Here is a 15,732-nt window from a genome sequence, read left to right on the forward strand (position 1 = left end):
TCCCTTTAAAAAGTGAGTTATTAAGTAAGATATATATATATATATATATAATCTCAAAAAAGTGATTGTGGTGAACCTAAATAAAAATAAACAATGTAAAAGGAAAAATGTAGATATCACTAAATATTAATCAATGAAGTTGCTAAATTTTTTCAACCTTACAACACATTCAAAATCCATTGATGCCTTCATAATGCACCCATTTATTTTCTGGTTAATTTCTATTCCAATAAACTAGCATTTAACAATTGCAGGAGTTTAAATATAGGTATGTATTTAATAGATTTTAATATATAGTTTCAAAAAATTTATAATAGAAATTTAAAAGGTTAAATTTTTTTTTTAGTCCAATTAAAAAAAATTAATAATCTCATATTCTAATAATTTAAAAAATCATTACCCTACAATTTTAATTTTTGATTTGAAGTATTTTAAATGTGTACATGTTCAAACTTTTATGTTTGGCTACATAAAAATGTATGACAAAAATTTAAAAGTTTGATTTTTTTTATTAGCCTAATTATACAAAAAAAAAAATTTAATAAGAACTTAATAATTTAATTTTTTTATTTTTCCAACTAAATTGAAAAATTAGTTGTTCATATTTTTAAAATATTCATTAATAAAATAAAAAATTAAAAAAAATTATGAGTGAGGTACATAAGTATATGTTATTAGACCTATATCTAAATGTTGCATTAATCATTCATTTATATTCTTTATTGGCTCAATTAAAAAAAAAATTAGTGAGAAAATATTTTAATAATTTAAATTTTTTATTGAACCAACTAAATTAAAAAGTTAATTGTCCATTTTTTTGTAATTTTCTTTTTAAGCAATTTTTTAAACTAGCATGCATTAGAAGTAAACATGTTGTTAGCAATATTAATAATTTAATTAGTCATCCACCCATTGTGCAATAATAATTTTAGGCTTTATTTTTAATTTTATTTAACTTAAATTGAGTGAACTTCAAGTGGCTGAATTATTTATTTTCTTTATATATTGGTAAAAAATTTATATCGTATTAATTTTTATCCCAATATATATATATATATATATATATATATATATATATATATATATATATATATATATATATATATATATATATATATGTTTATATATATATATATATATATATATATATGTTTATTTAGTAGTATTTGGTTTAAATAGAAATCAAATGGCAAAGTAAAATAAATATATGAAAAATTCTGTAAAAATTAATTTTAAAAATAAAATTATAATATTTTATATTTTTAAAATAAAATTACTAATTCTTTAATTCTACCGAATATTAATCAATGTTGAATAGAAGTGTCAAATTTTGTTTATTATCTAACGCCAATAATTAAATCTATAATTAAAAAAAAGTTAAAATGAATATTTAAATTCACTTAAGATAAACTTATTAAATTAAGCATTATTTAATGCAAATAATTAAATTTATAATTAAAAAAATTAAATTAAAATGAAATTTCAAACTTACTAAGGTCTTACCTAAATTAATTTTAATTTATCTCTCTCTATATATACATATTAATTTAGTAGTATTGTTTTAAATCGAAATTACAGAAGTAAAATAAATATATGAAAACTATGGTAAAAAAAATGATTACTAGAAGGTGGAATTATAACATTTTATATTTTTTAAATAAAACTTTTATTTTTTCAATTTTATCAAATGTTAATTAATGTTGGATACAAATTTTAAATCTTGACTAATAATTTTTTAGTATTTAGCATTGAATCCAAAATATTTATAAGATGCTATGAAAGTATATTTTTAATTGATAAATCCTGTTCTAAATGATAAAAACACTGCAATAGTGTTCTTCAACCCAAAAAAGTCCTAATATGTTGGATAAAATTATTAAGTTTAGAAGTTAAATTTATAATTAAAATAAATAAGTTAAAAATTGAAATTTCAAAATCAGTTAAATTAAAATTATTAATTTTTTTTTTTTACAAGCAAAATTTCTATTAGAAGAAAGAGCAAAACAATAGGGGGAAATTTAGCTAGGAGGGAACCCAAGGCTAATAGGCCTAAATCCATACACCCACCTGAAAGCTACCAACCTAGCTGATGAAAAAACTCCTTGGAGAAAAAAAAAAAAGACCAAGTGAACTAACAAACATATAAGCCAGAAAAGCACATAAAGAGAACTAGTAAAAATTAAAACCCTCTGATCTGGATGCTTTATGCTATCCACACTCCCAAATTGCTGATTTCACTTCATCCAGTGTAAAGAGCGATTCACGTTGTGCTGCCAAATCCGCATTAATTTTGCGTAGAGCCAGAGTGGAGAATAAAGCAACAATTGTATCAGAGTCACTGAATCACTGCTAAGTGTTGTAAAATGGCATCCTTAATATCTGCAGGATCCTCCATTTTCCAAACATAATTTTTGCGACGACGATTAGATGCAAGGATGTGCCAAAAAAAAAAAACCTAGAGTTCCGATGATTGAGTTTGCACCAAGATAAAATTGTTAAATTAAGCATTATGTAATACTAATAATTAAATTTACAATAAAAAAATTTAAATTGAAATAAATTTCAAACTGAGGTACACCTTATCTAAACTAATTTCACCTTTAATTACATTAACAATTAAAAGAACATAAGTAAAAAACGAAATTTCAAATATTTTATATATTTTAAATTATAAATATTTTATATTTTATGAATAAAATTAACATTTTTTAATTATGTCAATTTTTTATTAATTATTTTTTTGAGTCTTTAACTTTCACACACAGGCAAATGTATACATATGTTATAAATTAATCTCAATTATAAATACATAATTCTTTTAAAAAAAAAACTAAAATTTAGAAGTTTACATGTGTACGTGTATATTTAAGTGTTAAAAATTATGAAGTAATTATATTTTAATTTTGGTGAAGTATTAATATTTATTTGATTTTGTATTAACACTTGTTTTATATGTGTGTGTATATATATATTGAAAAAAGTTTATATGTTTTTTAAGCTAATTATATAAAAATTATAAAATATTAAAAATTAATTAGTCTTGATAAACTTAATATTTCGTCATTGAAGAAATGAACTAACAAAGTAATAAATAATTGAATTTATAAATTTTATGAAACACTTACAATTATAAAATTATATTATAACAGTAAATGTTTCATAATAAATTTCATCTTCATAATTTTTTATTTTTATAAATATACTTTTATTTTAATTAACAATCTAAAAATGATAAATGTACCTACAATATACATTTCATGGAAAAAGAAAAGTTATTATATTATCATAATAATAATCAATATATCATTATATATATATATATATATATATATATATATATATATATATATATTAGATTTTTTTAAATTAATTATATATGTTTTATAAAAATTATAAAATGCTAAAAGCTAATTAGTCCAGATAAACTCAATACTTTGAAGAAATGAACTAACAAAGCAACAAATAATTGAATTTATATATTTTATGAAACACTTACAATTATAAAATTATATTATAACAATAAATGTTTCATAATAAATTTCACCTTCATAATTTTTTGTCTTTATAAATATACTTTTATTTTAATTAACTTAATCTAAAAATGATAAATGCACCTACAATATGCATTTATTCGTTTTCCATGAAATGCATATTGTAGGTGCAATTATCATTTTTAGATTAAGTTAATTAAAATAAAAGTATATTTATAAAAATTAAAAATTATGAATGTAATCCAAATTTTTAAATAATTATTTTGTATTGATACTAATAAATTTATTAATCTAATTATTTAGGTGATCAGAATTAACTTTTTTCTTCTGCCCAGTCGCCGCAGTGATATCTGGTGGATTTGTGAGTAGATATTGATTTTATTTATAATTTCAATATTATTATACATACAAGGCATGCTCATGCATTTACTTATAATTATATGTATATAGCTATTATAGGCGCCCTTTGTGTTGCATTATTATTTGATGAAATTGATGTAGGTGTCGCCTTAGGGTAATTTGGAGTTGTGTGTGTGTTGGTGTGCGTGAGGTGTGGCACTGGATATGGGTAGGACGGGCAGATCAGCTTAAGCTAGTCTCGCTTGGGGCTCGGTCTTTTTTGTAATAAGTCGGGGTGAGTACAACATTTAATTTATCTCGCTGACCCCCACATTTGGATTATTAAGAGAAAGTCCGGCTCAAGTTGATCTCGCTAGCAAAGGTTGGAATTGAAAGAGCTATGTAGGGGATCAGCTCCCATATATATATATATATTTGATTAATGTGACATACGGGTGTGTGAGTGCTCCAAATTATTCTTTGTGCGAATATTGTTTGAACTTGGTTGAATGTGTTGATATAAACTACATTTCATCCTTAGGGATGTATTAACCCTAGATAGTTGTAGAAATTGTATTTAAGATCAATATCTTACTCTATGAGTCGAACGCTTACTCCTGTTCACCCCATTTTTTCAGGTTACAACAAGATCTCCTTTTTGTGATTAACCTGTTTCCTTCCTCGTAGGTCTTTTAGCAGTAATATTAGTATTTCATAGTATTAATTCAAATTCTAGAACTTCGCATGCGCTAGAAGCGGTTTGTTTGGCTTGGGATTGTAAGAGTTTATTTATTTTAAAATTGTAAACTTATTATTTATGTATGTGTGGATATATGGGATGGATATTTATCTTGAATGAGAGAGCTGAGCTCCCATTTGATTAAATTGCTATGTTGATGATTGTGAGGGCTAGTAGGACTTCTCAAATTGATATATTTTGTGATTAAAGGTCGGGTGAGATAAAAACTCCCCGTTGGATAATTTAATTTATGATCGGACTCTATCCATTTGTCTTCTTGAAATTGGACTATAGTAATGGGCCTTAAGTTTGGGCTTGGAATAGTTAGGCTTACTACAAGCTTTGGGGGCCTTATGCCGACCTAAGTCCTAGTGCAGGTCCTACTCATAATTTGGGTCATGATAAAGTTAGTATCAAAGCTTAGACTCTATATTCATGGGAAAGTGTATACCTAGAGTTGTCACATGCAGAGTATAGGATCCTATTTCGTCTTCTTCTATAATTTCTTATTTCTAGACTCTATATTATTCCTTGAGTAGTATAAGAGTGCTTTAGTTTAATGTCTCAATTTTCGTAGAATACATGGCGATGTGAACTAGGGCTAGTAGACGTGTTGAGGTCTACCATGGGAATATGTACTCCAAGAAGTTCTATGTTTTTGTCAATATGGGGCTAGGTGGCATGCCTATCTAGCACAAATACATAAAGGTGAGTTATGACAGTATAGTTGCCCTAAATAGGCGTGAGGGTAATGCTACTGACAGTCATCAGTGGATAGCTCAGTCAGAGTAAGTTTATGATATTAGTGGGTTTAAGAAAGATAAGAGATTGGGAAACCTAGTCTGTTGGAACGTACCATGGTAATTATGCAATATTCTCAATGTTTATACTATAAGCTGTAGATTACAATACTGACATGAGATTATTGTGTACAGCTGTGTGCTTCCCCATGGTGCACCATAATGAGGGTGATCACAGACAGCTTCTGTTTTGGTATAGTTATGTCAGAACAGAGTTCTATTTCCACAGAAGAGTTTGGAACTCCTAGTTAGGGGTTTAAACCCTTAAGCTAAAATATCTAAAGTCACAGTTGGGCAATAACTAGAGTCAGTGGCTTGGTTATCCTAGCATGAACTAGAGTTATATCAGGAGTTATCATAAAACTAGAGGTTTTAGTATAGTCACAAAGTAAAGGTAACACCTACAGAGTGAGACCATATGGTTTCTTATATGGGGTCTTAGACAGTTTTAGCATTATAATGGACGTCCTACCTAAAGTTTAGTAAAAATAGTATCTTCTTTTGTGTGACAGCAAGGCACAGAGTATGACTTTGCTTCCTTAAAAGAAGATCGGATGCTATGAATGATGTTCATAGCATGTTAAATAACACTTTAAGGGGGTTTGTAGTATGATAAGAGAGCAGATAGCGTGACATGGTTATAGCAAGGTGGCAGATGTAATATCTCTTTTGCAGTCAGCTGTAATATAAGGTATGGTCTTATCATTTCAGGAGGGATAGAAAGTTACTACTGATGATGGTGACCTATGGAATAGTGTCCCAAATGAGATTGTGGAGCGTGGTAGAGAGTTTTTGGCTCAGGTACCCTAGAGATGGTATAACTTCCACTGTAGAAATCATAAGTAATCAGATCACGATGGACGTCAAGCCTTTGAATTAAATGACAAGTTTGGATACCTAACATCTTAAGTTTTGGCTTTCAAGTGGAAGTGAAAAAAAAAAAAAAAAAGAACTCTGCAGATCTCCTCCTTGAGGTAGTAGGGGATAATATGCTATCTGAAGGACAGAAACATGGATCACATAATGAATGCATGGCTACTATTCCTTGAGTTCCTCCTTAGCTTCTTATTGCACAAGATTAAAGTATACTTTAAGTAAAGGAAAGGATAAGGACAAAGGTTATCATAGATGGATCATAGAATATGTACTTATATAGAAGGAGTGCAAAAAGGAAAGATAAAGTAGTTGAATCTAATGCAGCAAGAAAGATAATTTGAATTCCAATCGAAGTACTAGCTAGAGTGGTTAGGGGACCAATTCTGGGTAACATTGAGGTGTAGATGACTTATTAGAGACAGTGAAAGGGTACAAGTTTTTGACATAACAATCGGGTCAAGAAAGAGAATAGAGCTAAAGAATAAAATAGTCAAAGTTTAGATTTGGGTAAGATAAAAGGAGTTGGCTAAAGAACAAATTAGAATGCCCATATTAGGATAAGATAGGGAAGAGTAGAGTCAGGATACAAAGGAGGCAAAATGTAATTCTAGAAAAAGTAAACGAGATAAACAGAAAAGTCAGGATAAAGAGCTTAGAAAAGGACGGCATTAGGGAGAACGTTGTCATGGTATAGGACCTAGCAGGACAGAACTTAAAGCAAGTCGTAATTAATGTAGTGTTGGATTAGACCTTGCATATCTTATGTCCCTAAGGTAGAATAAGAAGGCAATGGGATAAGAAACCATTTGGACTGTTGATAGTATAAGAAAAATTAGGTGAGATTTGCAACTAAAGTAGGTAGTAGCGAGAGGGTGTGTAATAGTAACTTGAATTGTCTTATCAGAAAAAGAAGCGAAGTCAGTAGATAGTAAATTAAATAAAAGTCAACCTAATGGATTCAAACATGCATGATGAGAGAAAAGAAATGAGGGATAATGGCATAGAGGTTGATGTTAGGAATCAGAATGGTGAGACCTAGAATCTGTAATTGGAGTTTAGGTAGGTATTTTCAGTGTGACCAACAGGATAATTATGTAACAAAACATGAATAATAGTATGATAATATGTAGCAAAAAGCTAGTAAACATCAGGATATGACAAGATAGGTATAGATGTAATTATAAGTTATTAAGAAGTACATGGATTAAAGGAGTGATTGTTGGTATGATTGGAGTATATTTGAAAGAATCTATTTGTGCTTTATCTTCCATAATATAACCAAGTATAAGGAGCATTAGACAAATAATAATAAGTATGGAGGACAAATAGAGAATAAAAAGAGATTGTAAATTCCAAGATGATATGTCGGATGGAGCAACAGTATAACAACGGATAGGTACAACTGATATCTTATAATAAAGCACAATTATTGCAAAGAAATGATGAAATTGAAAAGAAAGATGAAGGAGTATAAGCTAAACATTGTTTATCAAACAATAGTGCACTATAAATTGTAGGGGAAGATTTCTTCTTCTTTTTAAATTAGCACATGTTTTGGTTCTAGGAGATTGTGTTAAGAAGGGAGGCTGTGTCAAGGTGACCCAATTAATTAAGAATTCGATGGACACTAGTATTTATATAATCTCCTGAGGCAAAAATGATGGTAAGTGCATACGTAATGTCAAGAATGAAAGAGGGTCAAGAGATGTGGTTATATCAAGAAGAACAAATACATAAAGTATCTTGTCTAGGAACACTCATTTCTCACTACCATGATAGTTCAGGTGGAAATTATAGGTTCAAGGATACCTATCTAACCATGAAGAGTAATTCTCTACAAAGGATATTAGGGAATGAGAATGTTTTAATAGTCATATTAAGAAGGAGATACATAAAGAATCATCCATAGTGAATGGCCAGCATCCCATAAAATGAGTAGTAAGTTAGTATTATAGTATGATACTCTATGGTAGATGTAACACCCTTACTTTAGCTAGTCCGTACATTCAACTGTTTCGGTGATCAATGTCTATCCGGACAGCTAGAATGTTTGGGACTAATTGTAAACTAGAGTGAGGAGTCATAAATAACCCAAATAATGGTAAGAAAAATTAAGGAAAAATTTTAGAAATAAAATACAACAAAGTTAAATGAGCCGGTGCTCTAGCGATGGGTGACCTTAACGGGAACTTGCTGTCTTCACAGCTAGAAGGCCTAAAACCGAGAGAAAATTCATGAAATAATTTTTGAAACTCCAGAGAAGAGTTATTGAGGTTTCGATGGCATTAGAATGCCAAGAAAATGCTTAGAAAATTTTTTAGATCGAACAAGACCAATCCGGCTAATTATGGTATTTAAGCCATAACTTGAGCTACAAAACTCCAAATGGAGTGATTCAAAAAGAGAATTAAAGAAGACACATAAAGAAACAACTTTCATGAAGAAAGTTTTGTTAAAATTCTACTGTAACAATGACCAATGGAATAGTAAACTTAAGGCATGAAATCTGAAAATTTTGAATAACATAAAATAATCTTTGAAATTGTATTGATAATCAATACCAACAAATCTAGAACCCAAAATGTGGTATAATTATGTATCTATAATTTGTATACATATTATGTATAAAAAAAGTTAACAAATTGAGTGAATAGTAATGCGTGAATAATAACCCCAAAAACATAAGGAATAATAAAAGAAATTAAAGAAGCCATTATGATTGATGATATATAATATAATTAGTGAATTGTGATTTTTGAATTTGAGTGACCCTAAAACATAGGAGAATGTTTTAAGTACAATGGTGCATGAGAACCATTGATGAGAATTGTGATCATATGAATTATCAAATGAATGTATAAATTATGGAATTTGTCATGAAATGATGAAGTCATAAAACACAATATATTAACATTTAATGGTACTATGTGCCCATGTATTGCCTAGACACGTGTCAGATTGGATAGATTGTCATGCCAATAGGGTATTATTTTAGCAGTACTGCGAAAGGCTTTATGCCTGTATTCCTGGCTTTATACCCGCACTCATGGCTTTATGCTCGCACTCATGGCTTTTATGCCTGATTATGTGTTATCATGGCTTTTTAGCCATACTGACTGCATACGTGGTTGACGTTCCGTGTCCCATGGTATGACGGCCTGAGGCACCGCGGTGTCCAGTGCCAAGGACCCGTTATCCAGTTTAGTCAGCCTGTCATAGGTTACCTGAGCAGTGTAAATTATTGAAATTATTTAAGCATATTAGCAATTAAAAACATTAGAAAGTATTAAATAAAATCTGAAAAAGAGATTAGCAATAGAAACATAACAAAAATACAATTTGCAGAATCGTAGAGAGACCTCAAATACAATACTCCTAGAATAAAATATATATTGAATATTATTACTATAAGGCTATAAACTCAGTACTTCTAAAGAGGAACGAATTAACATATAAGATAGTTAATACTAGAAATGTCATTTTAAATCAAATTGATACTTGAATATTTAGAATGCTTGATTCTTTCTTTATTTGTATGCATTATTTCTTGTTATATTTTTGCACCACTAAGCAGAAATGCTTAGCGCGATGGATTTGTTTTTTTCACACAAGTACTGAAGGTAAAACTCAATGGATATTAGACTGGAACTTTGAAGTTCAGATCTACAAAAGTGTCAGAAGGGTTCAAGGTTGTCACCTCCTCAGCAATGCATGTAGATCGGGCCCATATAAATCATTTTATGTATTTTGTATATTATAAATATTCTGTATGTTGTAATGTAAACTAAGAATTTGTAAATAATATTTATGTGATGTAAATTAATAAATTGATTAGTTCATATGTAATTAATTTGTATATCATGTAAATTGTGAATTTATTCAATTGTTTGCAAATTATGTAAATTAATGGAAATATGAGAATTTTGATATGTGAATGGAGTATGAAGGAAAGTGGATGGAAATGAATATAAGAATTGAAATACATGGATGATATTGAAATATAAGATGATTATGAGATTTTATTCTGAAAATATTGTTGAATTTCAAACAGGTGAACAGTAAAATATGCCAAATGGTAATAGAAATAGGAAAAACTCCGCTAGTTTCTCCATAAAAAGATAATGGATATTAAAATATAAGGAGAATAAAATTTTTAAAGGAATAAAGTAAGATAAAATAGGGTGCTCCGGCATCGAGTGTGACATGTCTTGCTTGGCTACACTGTAGATGGGTGAGGGGTGTCACAGTAGATGTGTTGGTGGAAACCAATTGCAGAGTTAGAATTTTGAAAGTAATGGAGTTAGCAATAAAGTTAGAATTAAGAAATAATGAAAAGGTATATTTTCATATTCTTGGAGTGGAAGAGTTTAATTTTGATGATGATGGGAGTGTAGCTCCATACAAACTAATGTCAGCCATAAGTGCCAGAAAGATGTTAAGGCGTGGCGGTCAAGGTTATGTGGTACTAATGAGGGACACATCTATTGAAGGTACTGAAGGAACGGAAGCGTGAAAAACACAAGTTTATACCATTGAATTCAAAAATTTTCACCTAGGGTCACATGCATCATGCAAGATTTATTTTTATCTATTTGATTTCAATGATAAACAACATATTAAAACTCTTTTAATATGTTTTTGGATCTGTATTTGCCATTTAAGATTTTAAAATTAATCAGATTAATTTTAGAACCCTAGATTAAATCAAGAACGATTACACTAACCTCTTGATGCAATGTCTGCGCCTTTGAGATTCGTCTTCAGGACACCAGATGTTGTCCCTCTAGCTTGTCCACACCAAGAACACCTATGGTAGCCCTTGAACAGCTTCTAAAGCTTTTTCTATTAATTAGAAATTCAAGTTCTGCCTTTTAAGAGATTAGAGATGTAAACAGGACTCTAGAAACAATTCCTAGTGTTCTTAATTCAAGAGATTGATGGCTAATCTCTTTTAATTGATAAGAGATTAAGAAGAAGAGATAAAAACCCTCAAAGTGGCGTGACAAAGGAGTGTGGCTGCTGGTTGTGTTTTATTTTCTCATAACAACAATTAAATAGCTAGGTTAACACATTAAACCCTTGCCACATGTCACCCTTTGATTAGCTCTAGGTTTAAGTAACCCAATCACATTGTGCCAAGTGTCAAACCTATATTTAATCTTGATTTTAATCATCTTACATGATTAAGAACATTTGGCAAGCTTATGTGTAATCCCATGTGTCACCATCTCATGGTGCCACGTGTCACAATCTCATGGTGCCACGTGTCACACTGCAAAATGACCAAAATGCCCCTGTGTCTTAATTTTGAGTTCTTAACCCAAAATAATTATTTTTCTTCTTCTAATTAATTTATATCAAATATAAATTAATTAATTAATCTCTATTAATTAATTTCTCATTAATTAAATTCATATTTAAACACTTTAAATATAAATTTAATTTATACTACACATCCAATAATCTAGATTTGGTTTCAAGTCATGCTAGGGACTTTGCAATTTAATTGCAAACCAAACCTATTTAATTAATCAATTAAACTCTTTAATTAATTAATTAAATCATATTTAAATAAGTGATAACTTGTGTATGTGTGTGACTTACAGGCTCATCACTAATTGGCAATGAGACATGATATCAACTCTTAATATCATTAGAACTCTTTCTTACCATAAATGATTTCTTTAAATCATTTTATGAACCTCATAGACCATGGTTAACACCTAGCATAGCATGCCATGGCCACCCAATTAGTAATAAGGTTTACCTTAAATGAACCTAAAATCATATGTTACCATGCACTAGAATCTCTCTGTTACAAAATCCCAACTCAAGCTGGAGTCATGGTTTATGTCAAACTCCATTTGCTATGAATATTATGTTCTCTTTTAATTCCAGTTCTTGATTAAAAAGATTTTCTCATCAGAAACTCTTTTACGAATAAATCTATCTGTCTGCCAGAACTTGAAACATCAAGAACAATTAAATGAACATAGGATTTTATCTCTATTTACTTAGAGGAATAGATTCCATCTTGATCAACACCTACCTCCATATATAACTAGTAGGAGCCAACACATGCCCATATACCCATACACAGTACAAGTATGAAAGCAGTATCAAACTCAAACTACCTATATACAAGATAACTGTGCTATCTCAGGTCTAAAGATTATATGCATTGATATGATTTATGACAAAACATTGACAAGAGTAAACTCCATGTGCTTGTCATAAGTGTCGCTAGTTCGGCCTACTTATCATTTATAAGTGCCTATCATGTTTGTCATATGGCATGAGACTCACCATTCCATCTTATTTATATCTCATATAAATAACTTGGGAACAAACATGAATACAATCTTTCTGGATAAGTCATGTCCTTATTATGAAGTATCCTCGATTGTGAACCTATTTATGATACTTTGTGCTAGAAATATTGTCACTCATATTCTTAACAACTTAAGAATAATATTTCTAACAAAATATCAATGGACCTTTTCTATTACACATAAATATATTATGTAAACGGAAAAGTGGAAATGCCTTTTATTAATAAAAATATATACAAGATACATACTAAATGATATGCTCTAGGGCATACTACTAACAATCTCCCACTAGCACTAGAGCCATTCATTACAATACCTTAGACCCATCTTCTCAAGATGTCGGTCTAATCGAGCTTGTGACAAAGGCTTAGTGCATGGATCACCTGAATTTTTCGGTGATGTTATTTTTCTGCATGGCTATATCGCTTTGCCCAACTATATGTCCGATAATGTGGTAGTGCCTTTCTATGTGTTTGGATTTTGGGTGAGACCTTAGTTCCTTAGCTTGTATGTTGCTCCATTATTGTCACGCAGTGTAGTGGAGCTGGCGACTCAATGAAAGGAACTCTTGTAAGTTACATCACGAACTTCTTTATCCAAATGACTTCCTTTGCGACATCGATGCGACAATATACTCGACCTCTGTAGTGGAATCTGCGATGCGTGCTCTGTTGGAACTCTTCCAACCGATCGCACCTCCATTACAAATGAACACATATCCAGAGGTAGACTTTCTATCATCAATATCCGATTGGAAATCGAATCGATAACCATCCAATTGCAAGTCTCCACTCCATAAATCAAGAATAAATCCTTAGTTCTTTCAAGTACTTAAGGATATTCTTGTGACTATCGATGTTCCAAACCTGGATTGGATTGATACCTGCTAGTCAAACTAACAGCATATGCGATATCTGGCCTAGTACACAACATTGCATATATTAAACTTCCAATAGCCGAAGCATACGGAATCCTGGCCATCTTATCTCTTTCTTCAGGTGTCTTTGGAGACATCTCTTTAGAAAGATGGATACCATGTCTCACTGGTAACAATCCTCTCTTGGAATCAAGCATGTTAAACCTCTTTAACACCTTTTCCAAGTATAGACTTTGGGATAAACCAATTATTCTTTTCGCTTTATCTCTATAGATGCGAATCCCAAGAATATAGGTTGCCTCCCCTAAGTCTTTCATGGAGAATGTATTTGACAACCATACCTTTATAGTCGTCAATATACCTGTGTCATTACCCATCAACAGTATGTCATCCACATATAAGACAAGGAAAGTGATAGCACTGTCACTAACCTTCTTATATACACATGGCTCATCCTCATTTTTTATAAAACCAAAGGATTTAATGGCTTCATCAAAACGGATGTTCCAACTCCTCGAAGCTTGTTTCAACCCATAAATGGATCACTTTAGCTTGCATACCTTGGAACCATTTTGGGATTCAAAACCCTTAGGTTGTTCTATGAAAATGTTTTCTTCAATGTATCCATTGAGAAAAGCTGTTTTGACATCCATCTGCCAAATCTCATAATCATAGTACGCAGCTATTGCTAATAAAATCCTAATTGATTTAAGCATGGCAACAGGCGAGAAAGTCTCCTCATAGTCGATTCCTTGCCTTTGGCGAAACCCTTTCGCTACTAGCCTTGCCTTATAGGTCTCTACCTTTCCATCAGAACCAATTTTCTTCTTAAAAACCCATTTGTTCCCTATAGGTATAATACCTTCAGGTGGGTCAACAAGATCTCAAACTTGATTCTTATACATGGAATCAATCTCGGATTTCATAGCATCAATCCATTTTGAAGAGTCTATATCTGATATAGCTTCTTCATAGGTAAGTGGATCATCTTCATGATCTACTTCTTCATGAGTAGACAACTCTTGTTCTTCTTCATGAAGAAAACCATATCTCACTGGTGGGTGAGATACCCTAGTTGTTCTACGAGGAACAGCTGTAGATGTTTCATCAACGGGTATTGGTTGACTAGATGGATCTATATCCATCTGATCTGTTGGTTGGTCAGAATTCTCCAATTCTAACTCTATTTACCTTCCTTTGCCTCCTTCTTGGACAAATTGTTGTTCAAGAAATGTGGCATCTCTACTTATCACAACCTTTTGTGAAGTAGGCAAATAAAAATAATATCCAAAACTATCTTTTGGATATCCAACAAATCGACCTTTTTCTGATCTGGTCTCCAATTTATCAGTGTTCAGCTTTTTGATATAAGCTGGACAACCCCAAATCTTAACATGCTTAAGACTTGGTTTTCTTCCATGCCATATCTCATAATGTGTGGAAGAAACTGATTTTGATGGAATCCTATTCAGAATATACAAAGCTGATTCTAATGCAAATCCCCAAAAGGAGATTGGCATATCAGTATAGCTCATCATACTACGTACCATATCCAATAGGGTACGATTTCTCCTTTCAGATACACCATTCACCGTATGGCGTTCTGGAGGAGTCACGAGAAACAATGCCATGCTCTCTCAAGTATTCATCAAATTCAGTACTCAAATATTCACCTCCACGATCTGATCGAAGAGCTTTAATACTCTTTCCTGTTTGATTTTCTACTTCAGATTTAAATTCTTTGAACTTTTCAAAAGATTCATGTTTGTATTTCATCAAATACAAATACCCAAACCTTGATTTATCATCAGTAAAGGTAATAAAATAATGAAAGCCCCCTCTAGCCATTTCTTTAAATGGACCACATACATCACTATGTGTTTAGCTCCAAAATATTTTCAGCTCTTAGCCCCTGTCCAACAAAGGGTGATCTAGTCATTTTGCCCTGAAGGCAAGATTCACAAGTTGGAGTAGGCTCAGAGTCCAATAAGGATAGAATCCCCATTTTCTCCAATTTTGTAATCCTATCTTCTGCAACATGACATAACCTTAAGTGCCAAATATATTTTGAACTTGAGTTGTTTTTCACCACGGCATTGCTTTCATTTAGATTACTATACTCTGGCCAGTGGAAACACTTTCTTACTGGCAATGGAAACACTTTCCTGTTGGCAGTGGAAACACTTTCCTTTGCCTTTGTCAGCTTTGGTTTTCCTTTTCTGTTTAGCTATTTTCTTGGAAGGGCCAGGAATCTGAGGTTTCTTTTTCTTATTGCCCT

This window comes from Hevea brasiliensis, chromosome 9 (genome assembly GCF_030052815.1).
Source record: "Hevea brasiliensis isolate MT/VB/25A 57/8 chromosome 9, ASM3005281v1, whole genome shotgun sequence".
In the NCBI taxonomy this organism is placed as follows: Eukaryota; Viridiplantae; Streptophyta; class Magnoliopsida; order Malpighiales; family Euphorbiaceae; genus Hevea; species Hevea brasiliensis.